The following is a 13,469-nucleotide window of genomic DNA, read 5'->3' on the forward strand; positions in this document are numbered from 1 at the left end:
ATTTAGGTTGGATCTAGGGGGTTAAAAAGATGTGGTAACATAAGGAAATTGCATCAAAGAATTTAGTTTATTAAAGGAAAGTCAGGAGAATGGTTTGAGAAGAATGTAGGATTTAGGACAAGAAAGAAACTAGAAAAAGGGTTGGTCAAGTTGCCAAAACATTTTTAATTTGAGAAGAGAAAAAAGTCCATGAACATGCAGATTTTCCTACACTTGGCAAAATGCAGCAGTAGTCTGCTAATGTTATTAACTTTTCCTGAATTTAATGCTAACATGTTACTGTTAATTCCCGTTTTTAACTGAAGACATTATCACAAATAAAATAATCTGCTGTTACAAAAATATGTGGTCACATTCCTCCTTCTATCTGAGAAGGTCTTAGTTTTCCAGATCAATAAACTGATATTTGAACAACTTTGAGCATAAATTCAAGTTAAATTGTTTAGGATCTTCTTGTCAGCCCTCTGTTATTTTTAGATTTATTCAGCTTGTTTAGCACTTTATGTGCACATTAAAGGTCTCTGTTCATTATCTCTAGTTTTGTTCCTCTTCTCCTGTATGGTCCCATCATGTCTGCTAGGTAGAAGAATAGCTTCTAGTCCAGTTCTGCTTATTCATAGTGCATTACCTTATAGAAATAAATTAGTAATGAATAAACTCATAATCGACATATAGAATTTATACTAAGTTTTCTCGGAAAAATCTACAATCTCTATCTGTGGACTGAAGCACTGTATTTTCACAGAATTGCAGTAAAGTCTTTAATATCTCTTGCAAGTTTACCTTCCCAGTGGGCTACACTTTCTGGTGCAATGATTAAATAAAGTATTTTTCTGTCTCGCAGAGTGAAATTAAATACTGTGTTCTTTAGTCTAGTAAGCTGCACAAACATTTTATTAAACTGCCAATTCTACCAGCAGCATTTGAAACTAAGTAATACATGCTTCCTAACAGCAACATATTTATAACAATAGTGGAAAATCTCTCTCTCTCTCTCTCTCTTTTTTTTTTTTTTTTTTTTTTTTTTTTTTTTTTTTTTTTTTAATGTTGGAAAGGGTAGGATGGGTCTATTTAATCTCCTGAAAATGCACCATTTGGCTATGTAGTGGAAGAAGAGATCCCCAAAACAGCAATTTAGGAACTACCTACTATGGTAATGCAGGCTCAGTTCCCCATCATTTCCGAATGAGATTCTTGGTGGAAGGATACATCAAAGAGGGTAAAATAAGAATTATTTTGAGACGATTCACTATTGCTTCTTGCACATAAAATTTATAGTTATTTAGAGAGAACAACTTTTAGTACCTAGAATATTCATCCAGTGAAACATTTACAGGCACAGGATTTGCCAGTAGAAATAAGCAAGTCAGTAACACATTGAGGAAAGAAAATTCTCCAGAAAGGGTCAAATAACCTGCTGAGAAAGTTTTCTCCATTGCTGGCTCCTGAGAGATGAACCACAGGGCTCCCTTACAAACCCTGCTCCAGGGATGGAGGAGGAGTTTGGAGCCCATCACGCTGCTCTTTGTGCATCCTAATTCAGCATCTTAAATAACCTTGTCTGCAAATCATTTTGTGTGACACAATATGGAATTTAAACAGATAGGAATCAGACATTAATTTTACAATTAAAACCTAGGCTTGAATTATTTTCCAGATTAGTTTTGTAAAGAATTTGTTTTCCTTTATTATGGGGGAGTAGCTACCCTATTTTTTAAATTTGAAATTATTTTAGAGACCTGGAAAAAAAATACAAAGACATTTGTGTAACTCTAGCTTATGAATTTCTTAACATAACTTCATCTTAGCATCTAACAGTTTTATCAGAATACCTTTCAATAGAAGACTAAAATCTAAGAAATTCCATCATTAGAAAGAGTTTTCTAAAACTCTCAAAACCAATTAAGAAAATTCTACTGTATTTATGATGTGAACATATTAAAAGCAGGAAAAAGAATTTTTTTCCTGAAATAAAAAATCTCACCTAGTAATAGTTATACCATTTTCCATCTTAGGAAATGTCTTCTTTTTTCTTTTTTCTTTTTTTTTTCATTTTTCTGATGACCCAAGGTATATTCAGAACAATATTTGTACAGGTGCAAACATGTTTTGAGACAGACACATATAATGGCCTGGGAGAACGAGATTATTAGTTCATTACTTACCTAGCATAATGGAGACAAAATTACTTCCCAGTTACTTTCCTGATGATATTTACCCTTTTTTTGAATAAGTTCAATTGCATAAGCACGTGAGCATTCCTAATTATTCATGGATTCAAATAAATGCCTCCAAACCTCAGCTAGCTCCTTGTATTTTGTACTAAAGTAACCTTAAAGTTTCAAGTTTCAAATTGTAATTATCTCCGCAGTTCTACTTACTGCAAGGCACACTTTAACAATATGGAGCCTTGCCAGAAGTAACTGTGATTCCTAGCTTGTAATGAATCACTCTGTAGATCAACAAACAAAGATTGTTCAGATGTTAATTTGCCTGAGCACAAGGTGTAACAGAATCCCAGTTTGTGAGCTGAATTCAAACAGCCACAAACAAAAATCCATTTCTGAAATAAAGTGTCTAAATAAAGTGCAGTTCAGAGACTGATGCTTTGTGACAGGTGCTGGAGTAGAATGCTAAAGCTTAGGCAGCTGGAAGACCTTAGACTATATTCAAAGGGCTATGCAGTAATGATGTCTTTGAATTAATTTTTAAATTTGAAGCCAAAATTAATAATAATAATAATAATAATAATAATAATAATAATAATAATTAGCTATATAAATAACTTTGGCCATTTAAGCACAGCAATCAAACATTGTTAAATGTCACATTAGAAAAGAATGTGATGTGCCAGGAATTTTTTCTTTATGTTGGGTTCAAGTAATCCTCCTCCTCTTTATCAGGTCATCCCACCTTAAAAATAACCCGTACAAAATATTTGGGAATTATTCATCCCTTCAAAATAAACTCTTTCAAAATACAAAATTGCATAAAAGCAATAAAATACCTGGCTTTCTACCTTTCCAGCCCACAGGTAAGGTACATTAGCATTAATATAAAATATTAGAGTTCTATAGGGAATTCTATTTACCTCAGGATCTGTAACTGTTTACTTTAGAGGGGTGGTGGGTGGTAAAATTAAAAAGATTATATTAGATCTTGAATAAGACTAAAATGTGCACAAAGCACATGTCTATTTTTTTTTGTTGTTGTTGTTTTATATTGCAGATGATGTCTTATTTACTTTTTATTGGTAGTTTTGGTGACGACAAAATCACTGAATATTCCTCAGTGCGCCCCCATTAACATGCTTAAGAACATGATGTTCAGCCATCAACAGAGAGATGGTCCTTTTAAAAGTGTCTTCCCATTTCTTTTACTTGAAATGTTATCACTTTTACTGTAATTTGCTAATACATAGACCCAGGTGTTATACATCTAGAGAGAGTTGGATTTCGAGGTGATAGTTTAGATTTACTGTTTTGATTTTATTAATTAAATGAAAGAGGTATTAGATAAGAAGATTCTTAGATGGACTTGTCCCTGATTTGCAAAAATTTAGAATTTTGAATCTGTATTTGCAATTTTATACCTTTTTAAAGCCTTATAGCATAGCTATTCTATACCCCAACCAAAAATTCAAGCATTCCTTTAAAAAGAAATGAGTGAGACCTATAAGAACTTATCTTCGTAATAATCATTAGATAAATTATTCTAAGCAAATAATATTAAGGATACTGATCTTTATTCTCTTACCATAAAGACACAAGTGTTTTTATATTTTACAATAAAGGAACTTTTCATGTAAGAAACATCTGAAAAGTATAGAGCAAAAAGAAACCTCTGAATTTTGAGTGTGTATGTAAGGATGTCTTCTATGATAGTCTAAAAATGGATCCTCATATACTGTGCAAATGAGAAAGTGAGGTAGGGCCAGAAGTAAAAGAAACTGAAGGGAGTGTCACCTAAACAGGACAAATTATTTGAAATCTTTGAAAAAGACTATGCCCATTCATTTTATATCCTTTCATTTAATTGATTTAAACCATGAGAGGAGAGGAAAGTCAACTGTTCTCAAAGATTAAATCCCAAATTGCCTTGGCCTCTGAGCCTGCAACACTTTAAACTTCCCCAGCAAACATCTCCTTTCTCCTGAATCATATAAGAAGGCTGATCTCACATGTTTTCCTCTTTGTTAATACTTGTTTTATGAGCTTTCATCTTTAAAATGCTGTTTCCTTAACAGATGATTTTGCCATGCTTTCCTATCAAACAATTGGTTAGAAGCTCAACAAACAACACTTTGTTTTAAAAGCCCTATTTCTACTGAAGTTAAATAAACCCCACATACTTCCCCAGCACATTTTTTTGTCCTCCTAAATGCTTAGATCTTCTTAAATGATCTTAATCCAAACTCCATGCCTAGAAATGAAACCAAGCAAACAAAAAGATTAGCTCATGATAGAAGTGAATTTTGGGTGAAGATGAATGGAGGAGGAAATCAGAAATACGTATGTTTAAGGAAGACTTTCGGCACAAATGATGTTGCTCTGATAATTGCTCATGTTCCATTCATGAGAATCTGCTGAAGTAAATGTTTTTCACTGTAAGAGCACTTTTAATTTACACATATTTAAAATTCATGTTTTATATGGAACGAAACAATTTGAAAGCTAATGAACTGGAAAATCCTGCAGAGAAACACGTCTGGGAATCTATGACTTTGAAAAGTTTAGAAGCAAGATTAATGTATACATTTCTTGAGATGCTTTTTGGGTGAGAAAGGGCATTTTAGAGCTTAATAGTTGGACGTCCTTCTTCTGATGGCATTTTGAGTTTTAGCTCATCTTTTACCTGGGAATGTCTTTTGTTTTGCAGCTGCCTCTCTTTTCTAAAGAAAAAAATGTAAACAGTGTTCTCTTTCATGTGTTAGCTTTCATTTGTTTCAGTTTCAGTAGTTAGCCAATAGCAGAAATAACACTATTTTTTCTGTTGGTTTCGAATATGTTCTGTCTAAAAAAGTAGGAAAGTGTTTTTCCTTTTCTTTCTTTCTTTTCCCTCCATGTTTCCTAGAAGGAAAATCAGTCAAAATCTTAAGATACACTCTCAGTTCTGTCCAGGTGGTATGGATAAACACCTTACCAAACCAACATTGTGGATCTCCTAGACTCCAAGGTGAATGGCACTGAACATTTCTGCAGAACAATAGGCTTTTCTTCTCCCTATTAGTCTTATCAAGATTTGCCTAAAGTACATCATAGTATATTGCACAGCTTTCATAACATCAGATCTATTCCTGTGTGTTCTGACACTTGACCCTTTTGCACTGCTGTGAACCAGTTTTCCATCAGGAAAAACATCCAAGAAGGAGAATTATCAGCCAGTGGTTGGATTCCTACATAAATAAAATAATAAATACATATTATTTATAAAACTATAATATGGAACTATTGTACTCATCTACAGCCTCTGTTATGCTTTGATGTAAGAATAATATTTGTATCTTCTGTGCTACAGTAACATTTTTTCTCTTATCACCATGACACTTTCCTAGTTGCAGCAGCATTTTGGAATAAGTTAAGCACAAAAATTTTTGTATCTAAATAAATTTGGTGGGATTTTCTTGGTGGTGGTGGTGTTTTTTTTTTTTTTTTTTTTTTTTTTTTTTTTTTTTTTTTTTTAACATATAATGAAAACAACTTAAATTTGCATTTAAGTTTAGGCATTTTAGAAGTTTCAGCAAATCTTTACAGCACATGAGTTTCCTCCCTACTTCTTCCTCTATTTTGATTCTTTGCTGTAAGGAGATATTCTGGCATGAAAAAATAAAATATGAAAATTATACATAAGTAACTTAAATTGGGGATTTCTTTATGGGCTAGAAGAGGTTTTATTCATATACACACACCCATCCACAATATCAAATGCAAAAAAACTCCAAGCCAAACTCTTATTACTCTGTTCAAACTGAAGTTTCATAGCATGTTTGTATCTCTTTCCCAGTATTTTGCAGATGTCACAAACCCATTACAAGGCAGTGATACCTTGATCCAATCTGACTGAAAAGCAAAACCATCCAGGAGCAACACTCCTTTCTCTATTTGTTTGACTTGCTCATAGATCATGCTGCTGAAAAGGAGAAAGTTCAGATGAAATGTCTTCTGGTAGGTACATAAAACTCTTCTGAAGAAGCATTTAAAAAATGAATTCCTACATACATTTCTTTGGACAGTGCCCAAAGTTTTCCTCTTCCTAGCACCTGAACAGTCCAACCATACCTTTCTTAGGTCAATTTTCTATCTTACTAGAATAACCAGAATAATTTTTCTTCCTCAGTATGATACGGCATCACAGGATGTTAATCTGCAACGGCTGTTTGCCATAAGACATCTTTGATTTTTACCTTTATTTTTGAGAAACTTTCATCAGCAATCTCTGCTCATGACAACTGACAGCCGTGAATTTGTAACACTGCTATGCATATTTTCACTGCTGTGAATTTTAATGCAGGAAAATAGGTTAATCTTCTTTATATATGTATATTTATTCTTCAAGTCTACATATAGATCTATATTTTTTCTTAGATCTTATTCCATAGGGAGATAAATAAAAATGGGAAATGTAAAAAAATGCAAAATACACCCTGAACCAAACATTTCATGCTGGTGTTTTGGATCGTTCTTATTAAACAATTTGACAGCTTGGCTCAGGTGATGACAATTTCTCTGAATCTTCAGTATTTGCAATTGATCAAAAAATTTTTACACTATAAATTTATACCATATTATAAATATCAAATCAGTGTTGCAGGAGATAACCACATTTATTTGGTCTTGTAAAATGTAGAAGTATAGAAGATTAAAGGGGAGTATAAAAAAGCAATGATGATGATGTTGCTATATAATCAGTGGAGTTTTTTCTATCCATGTTTAAAAGGGAAAAACTGGTTTATTCTGATACCTGCTGCAATATGATAAAAAAATTGTCTTTAATATTTATCTCAGAAACAGGCAGTGATTCTAGGAGCAGCTCAGATTTTCTTTCCTCTCTCCTGTACAAGTCATTGCTGCACAGGGGCATGGTTACAGAGAGAGAAAGCACCCACCCTTGCAGCTGCCCAAGTTTACAGACATCAGTATGGTCAAAGTAAGAACCTTTTACAGAATAGTTCAAAGCATCCTGGCTACTAAAAGACATTTTTTATAATTTCCTGATCAAAGCACATTGTTACTCCTTAAAATTACCTTGCCCTTGCTTCATGTCAGTGAAGATGCCTTTGAGAATATCCTTTCTTAAATTATTTTTCTTCCTCTTGCACTTCAATCCATAATGCAGGAACAGGTTGGGCACACACATTTTGTCCACCTGACTCACTCTCCAGTAAAGACTGGCATAGTTTAGCTACCCTTATTCAAGTTTCTGTGGGCACACCATTGGACAGCTGCAATTCCACCCACTGCTGAGCTTGTTACACAGCTCATTCAGATCCTCTTGTGACACTTCTCCAGCAGAAGGACATGCTCTCAAATCTCTCAAATCTCATTTTAAAGTGGAAGGCAAGATTCTGGAAAATAAGATAATCCCTTCAAACTGGCATCAATAGGGTATATAGATGCATACTTCCTGTTTCCAGGTCCTGGCTCTGGGCCTAGGCTCAAATATTTAAAAAAACAAAACCCAGCAGATTTTTCATCACAACACGAGTAGAAGTATTTTCTTCCCTGAAGCTATATATTTTTTTAAATGATAATATGATATTATAATTAAAAACATATTAACATATATTAAAATATATTATAAATGATAATGTTAGGACACTGATTTATCAATAAAATCATAGCATGTTGCTCGGTTCAATACTAATTGTTATGAACTATACTTTAAACTGAAAGATTATTTTCCTGTTAAAGTAGTATAGCATTTATTTCCCTTATGAAACTGATAGAAATATGACCTAACTATGGACTCATATTTTTAGTGGCATACAAGGAAACTTTTTCTAAATTAATTTGCTTCTAATAGTCATTCAAGTAGTCATAAGGAGACTAAACCATTTTTCTTTTCTACTGTGTCCTTTCTCTAATAGGTTCAAATATTTTAAGCCAGCTTTAGTGCCTACAGATTTCAAAATGAATACACAATGGAAACTTTTGCCAAGTCATGTTTATTTTGAGAGAAAACACACAGAGAAATAATGGAATAATTACTTGAGTGACTAGGAAAATAAGTTATACTGCTGACACATTGCAATGATTGGGGAGAAATACTGAAAGCATTCTCAGGTAAAATTGTACACTGTTCTTTTCAGCCTCTGGTACTACACTGTATAAGGCGGCAAGAGATAGATTCCAAGTCGTTATTTGAGCAAGGCTATGCTAAAACACTCCACAGTCCCTAAATTAAAAGCATAATCGGCTCAATATGCCAAAGTGAGTTGCTCAGAGTCCTCTTAATTCAGATAATCAGAAACTGTTATTGCAACTTCAGTGCTTCTTAATTTTATTACTGCACTGGAAAGACAATCATCTTCCCCCTTGTTTGATCTGTCATCTGTACTTTCTGTACAGATGGAATTTCTGCCTGTTTGCCACATCTTAATTAAAAGCTCATTGTACTTCTAGTTGGAGTCCTATATAAATGTTCTATTTCTCATCACAGAAATTTCTACTAGCTTGTTCCTTCTGCTTTTCTCAATAATTTCTCTAACATTTTTTGTTTTACTGTCTTCTGGAGTTTTGCCTTTTGACTTCCTCTTCCTTGTGCACGTCATCACAATGAACACAAACCATGGTGACAAATTTGGACAGATGTTGAAAAAAAATATACAACTACCCCTAATCAAAAGTAGTCCCCACCAGTACTAAGAGATCACATAATTCCACAGAGAATTTCTGTGCAGTGAGTAGCATGAAAGAAGCCACAGCAGATACAAAGCAAACAGTGTAACCTTTCATAGGCCCAGTACAGTTTGAATGATACCTGTCAGAAACATTCTCTGCTTAGTGCAAAGTTCTGTGTTAGAAGGAATACTTGAGAATTTTTACTGAAGTTTTGACTTTTAGTTTAATGCTCTTGGTCTTTGTAAACAGATTTTAAATGATTAAGTTTAGGTTCTAATTTAAGCATTGGGTGTCAGTACTACCGATGACATTTGCACTGTTTGGGAATATCCAAATAATGAGAGGTGTTGAAAAACTACACTGAAAAGGTGCTTATGTGCTTAACTGGCCATGGACTTTATATGATCATCTTAATGAAATTAATATCATATGCTCTGTATACATAGTAGAATAGCTGAAGTCTGCAAATATTGGTTTTCAAATGATTATGTCTGGAACTAAAACATTTCTCTTGTGAAATAGCTCTTTCAGAAAATCAGGTGGCTTAAAGGCTTGAGCCAGATATTCAATTCAGATCAACTGCAGTGACTGACAGCCAGAAATGGCCTTATTTTTCACTAGTTGCCTCAGAACCCATTTATAATACCAATAGGTACTAAATCTTCTGAGAATAAGTTTCAAAACACTAATTGTGCTTTATTTGAAAAAGTTAATATTTTTTCTTTCAAACCTCATTTCTAATAACCTTATTGCTTGTTCAGCTTTTCTTGCATAAGCCATAGTGACTAATCAATCCCTATTAATATGTTTCTTCTTATTAATGAATGGACATGTTATCATATTTGGGTTCAGTAATTCAGGCTGGGTCTTGTGCCACTTAAAATAGGAATTATTCTGTAAAGAGGAAAATTGTATTGTTTCTGCATGACTTTTAAAAATCCATTAAACATGTATTTCAGTGATCAGTGAATTAAAACTATACACTGGCACAATGATATTTCCCCACTTACTGTTTAATAATTTCAAACATGCTAGCATTTTTCAACTGCTGTTAATCACTGAATTGACATTTTCAGGTATCTACATGCAAAAACTCCCAGATCTTTTTGAACTAAAAGGACCTAATTCAGAGTGTAGCTCTACATGTCTAGACACATATATTGATATTTACACCTTTAGGTATTTGCAGATACACGTAACTTGGTCACTTGAATCTGTGATATTCCTTGCAATGCTTTGATGGTAACCATAAAATTCGATATTCTGACTAATTTTCCATCAGCAAGTTGCCATTAATCTGAAAACTAATGTTTCTAACAACATATACATAGACATAACTAATGTAAGACAGAGGGGAACAGTTTTGCTCAAGTGCTTTATTCTTTTAAATATTCTGAAGCAATTTCATGGCATGGCAGCTCTTTGTGCCTTCCAACCACACGGAAATCCATTTGCTGGAGTCTAACCATGCTCCTTTTGATCCTCCTCATGAAAGAAACACAAGAGATCACCAAATCCTGGTCAGGGCATATTTCATGGAGGCCCAGTAAACATTTTCTTGTGTTTTATGTTGAAGTTACCACAATGACACTTTATTAAAACTTAAAACTGAAAGAGACTATGGAACTTTACACAGCTCATCCTTAAACAGTTCCAGTCATAAACAGCAAAAAATTATTATATGCAATGTGTAAAGCATAGCTGATAAAAACAACTCATATGCAAAACTGAGTTTAAAGCAGCCAGGATTCTGAATTTCTAGTAAAATCAATATGTTATCTGTAAAGGCATGGAAATTATACTGAATAGGACAAGCAGCAAATAACTTTGCAAGCCTAGAAGGGCACAGTAAATTCACAGATTTTTGCAAACTGTTTAGCTTCAGGTAAAAAAAAAAAAAAAAAAGCTAAAAAGCTAAATCTTCTCACCAAAGTCAAACAAACAGGAAAATAAAAGGTTTTAGAAAAGAGCAGTTCTGTCCCAACAATCAGGTAAAAAGTAAGAGGGACATGCTCTTAACGTGCCAGGTTAGAGTGCTATTCCCCCTGCCACCCCCGTTTCCTCAGGTGACCTCTTCACAATGAAGAAAGTTAATGTAGCTGATTTTTTGCCTGTAAGTTCACAACCTCCCTCACAATCCTATCCATTGGTTTCACTGCAAAGTTTCTGTTAGCATTAAACAGCTGGGTAGTGGCATAACTTAATCAACTTGACCCACTTAATGAGAGCAATGAGTGAAATCCAGATTCAATAGCAGAAGTTTATTAATTGGATCAGTCTGACTGGATTACTACTATTTCCTGTAAGAAAAGGAAATGCCAGGGACATGACAATTACTAAATAAAAGCATGAAAAGGTGTGATCTACTAAAGAATAGCGTGGCATGATATCAGCAACCCCATAAAGGAATACTTCTACATAGTTCAGCTTATCCTCCTTTCTGTGAAATTCTCTACTGCTTTATTGAATTAACTGTTGCCCACTAAGTTAAAAAGAATCTATCTGGCTCTAAACTACAATCAATCTTATCAACCAAGAAGAAAAAAAGACAAGCATTTTACTTCAATGTCTGCAAAGTTAGAAGAGTACAAACAGAACCTTCGTGGTGACTTGCCTCTTGAAAGTCAAGAAAACACAATGTATGTTGCAAGTCACAAGCTGCAAGTGTTTAATTTATCTGTAACAAATATATCATTGTTCACATTACCAAAAATTACCATAATGTGTTATGCTGCCAACTTCTAGAAACATCCAAACAAGATCTTTTTTTTAATCACATAAAGCTTTAGTTAGATAGAAATGCAAGTTTTTTGATTTATGGACTAAATTTCAACCCCTTCACTTGAAAATGCTTGACACAAACATCTGAAGCAGCAATTGATGATGTCATGCATGCTCACTGCAAGTACATCTGGAAGTAAGACAAGCCAACAGTCTAAACCATTTCCTTTGAATTTGACAAGCACAGTATGCTGCAAGGAACACAAGGCATGATATGCTTTTATACAAGTTCCAACCTTTCAACTGTGCACAAAACTAACTGTGCACAAAACTAACTGTGCACAAAACCAACTGCAGAGTCAGAGTATCACCTGATGTGAAATACTGCCATCCAGTTAAGGAATAGATCAGCTTTTCTCCTAGGATGGATCTGCAAAGAACCTATGGCCTTTGTATTCCCAGGGCTCTTCTTTGGCTGGGATCAAAGCTCAGGTGTACAAATACCATTTTGGGGAGCAGTCACCATTCTGCAAATCCTCTGAACAAGTGCTCCTCTCTCCAGCCACTATCCATAAACAGCAGCATTTTTATTCTGATCCCTGAATGGTGTCAATGAACAATGCCCTTTGGGGTTTGCCTACAGGCTCAATGAGACTAGCTCAGAGTGCTGTGACAGTTTCCCTCACTGCAGCAAAGCAAGGGGAACAAAAAAATTGCTGCCACCATTTCTCTCATTTTATTAAGTAGTGAGGTGAAAAACCTCTTCCTCTCCACCTCTTCCCTGCTTTGGCCCTGGAAGATGTGTGGTTTGTTTTCCAGTTCTGCAGGAGATGGTTTGAGAAGATCTGCAGCATGAAAAATGCTAAAATGTGGGAAGTAACTTGCATGTGTCTAGGTATGGTTTATGTCATACCAGTGAATTGATTCCAATATGAATACCAAAACCTGAGGTCATGCCAAGTTACTTGCATGGGGACTGCCTGAATCACTGCTAGCAGCAGGACTAATGCAGGTCCTGTTCCCTTTATTTCCTCGCTCAGGTTAGACTTTCAAACAAGCCCTTTGGTGCAGTAAGAGACACAGTAACTGTTTGGTATTTACATTAAAATTTGAATATATTTTAGATTTTAAAAAATGTTTTATGATAAGCATGAAGAATGTAAGAATCACTACTTCAGCAATTAAAATAAAGTGCTCCATAGTCAGTCACTATCAGCATTACATATAGCTAAAGGAAAGTGGAATCCATTAGCCATTCAGTAATTATGGAATAGGGCATTAAACATCAGTTTTCAATTTGAAAACAAGGTCAAAAGAAAACAGACACTAATTGTTAGCATGCATCATCTTAATTTACATTTCATTTCAGGCCAGATGCAAGTATGCTCAACAATCAGGTCAGACAGCTGAAATAGTATTTAATCAACCCTGATTATCAATTGAAAAAGAAAATTATGATATAAATAAAATATAAAATTTATATAGAAATAAAAAATAGTTTTCACTGTTTACATTTGAACAACTGTATTTAAATTATTTATCCAGGTACAATAATTTTTACTAAGAATATGAAGGAATAAAACTCTGGAAGGGCAGTGAGCTTCAAAATATTCATTGTTAATAAACACAGGGAAAGAAATAAACAGGTAAGAGAAATCTAAAAAAAGATACACTGAGTTCTCTGGTTCACAAGACTGCACAAAAACCTAAAGGAACTCTCAGTTTGCCTATATTTTTAAGGCTACTTTGCCTCAAAGTATTACCAGAAAAAAATCTTTAAGCAAACTCAAATATATTCTTAAAAGCTGTTAAACAGGCATAAGCAAATATCTGAAAGTTTAATTTTCTCCAGGAGATGTGATTCTTACATTTATACAAAAACATGTTGATATAAACAGAACCATGATA

Source organism: Sylvia atricapilla, chromosome 4, assembly GCF_009819655.1.
Source record: "Sylvia atricapilla isolate bSylAtr1 chromosome 4, bSylAtr1.pri, whole genome shotgun sequence".
Classification (NCBI taxonomy): Eukaryota; Metazoa; Chordata; class Aves; order Passeriformes; family Sylviidae; genus Sylvia; species Sylvia atricapilla.